Below are 1,663 nucleotides of genomic sequence, written 5' to 3'. Positions count from 1 at the left end.
TGTGTGTGTGTGTGTGTGTGTGTGTGTGTGTGTGTGTGTGTGTGTGTGTGTGTGTGTGTGTGTGTGTGTGTGTGTGTCACAGATAAACGAAAGCAAACGTTGTTTCACTGTCTCTACGATGATGCTCGACAAATCGAAATTCGCGGTGGCAGCGGCCAAGCACTATCGCGATTGGAACGCGGACGAGAATTACGTGCAAAAATCGACGTTGGCCAAGATCTTGATCCTCGAGCGGTATATACGGGCGCACAAGATACAACCATTCTGAAATTGGCCAGCCCTTTCGAAATAACCAGCGGAAACATCTGCAAGCTGGAAGACCAAAATGGAAAGTGAGATCTGGGTCATTAATTAAGAATATCGAGCTGGATACGGCGGTATATCAGTTTGATTAATTTCATCAGCCAAGCTGCACCGCCACTTCCTCGACAGATTTTTGTGAACATTTTGCCTTCGTTTACTCCTGAAACTGGTGGCTGGTTAATTAAGTCACGCCGGATTATACTTCCGTAATTAATTCACACGTTTGTCGTGTCGCGACGTCGTTCTGTTCCGTGCGATTAATTTGATTTTGATTTCCATCTGCATCCAGTACTTTGTGTATCCATTTATTTCGCTTATCCGCTTTCTTACGAAGGTAAGCAATATGCTTTTAGTTGTGGATCTTGAATCACTCCGTGAGTTTCAAACGTTGTGATGTTTTTCCTTGCAGGCTGTTAGCTAGGAGTAAGACTAGGTTAGTATATATCGACTGTGTTCGATGATTTTCATTACGTCTGACAAATTCTGTGCTGGCAGGCTTGAATGATAAATTGGTGAGAAAGTTTAAAAAACGAGTTACATTGTCAATTGCGACGAATTTGTGTGCGTACATTGTGAATTGTTCTATTTATCCTTTCTTAAATTCGTATTGCGTGGAAATTCAGTCATTGTGCCAGCAGTAGTAATAAAATTAGCAATGTCTGTGATAAGTCATTCTGTTGGCAGGTTCCAGTGTCTGCGAAAGTGAGAGAAGTGGAGGAGGATTATTTTTTCAAAGGAGGGAAGCCTGGTATCTACGGGATATAGTCAGCGTCAGGCCAGTGAAAGTTCATGCGATTATCACTCTTACACGGTATCCACCTCGACTGGTTACTTTTGAGATTGGATTCGTTTACATTGCTGGTTAAACAGTAGCCACGTTCGCTCTTTTTGTAAACTTTCAATGGTCAAGAGTAAGATCTACATCCGATGAGCAGTAAAAATATCTTCGTTTCAATGGTTTTTCTCACAAGAAAGTGGGGTATTCCATAATACAAAAATTCGTCATCTTCGCAACTGATGGTAATGATGTAGAATAAATGAACTGTCCTTTTTCCAAACAAATTATACAGTTATTATTCTGCTCGACATGTGATTTGCAATTTCACTTTGGCAAGTAAAATTTTGCAGCTCGCGCGATACGCGATTGGTCGTCGAACGACTGTCGTTTAAGTCGTGCCTGCAGTTTTCAGAAGTGTAATTTTATGGCGTATGCACGTGCGATCTTTTTGTTCATCCAGCTGCCGTGTTTTCGCGGCAATCTCGCCACGATAATCGTTTTATCGGAGCGCTGTAACGCAAACGTGCAAAGACATTTCGATGATTCACCGAAAAAAAAAAAACAAAAAAAAAAAAAAAACAA

At 41.3% G+C, this 1,663-nt stretch overlaps 1 pseudogene; it reads left to right on the top strand.

Moving 5' to 3' along the window:
- Window positions 1-1,275, top strand: part of LOC122532715 — a 5,748-nt pseudogene extending 4,473 nt beyond the window's left edge.
- Window positions 1,276-1,663: the final 388 nt, after the last annotated feature.

This window comes from Frieseomelitta varia, unplaced genomic scaffold, assembly GCF_011392965.1.
Source record: "Frieseomelitta varia isolate USP_RPSP 00005682 unplaced genomic scaffold, Fvar_1.2 scaffold_140, whole genome shotgun sequence".
In the NCBI taxonomy this organism is placed as follows: domain Eukaryota; kingdom Metazoa; phylum Arthropoda; class Insecta; order Hymenoptera; family Apidae; genus Frieseomelitta; species Frieseomelitta varia.
This window is presented reverse-complemented; position numbering and strand designations above follow the sequence as displayed.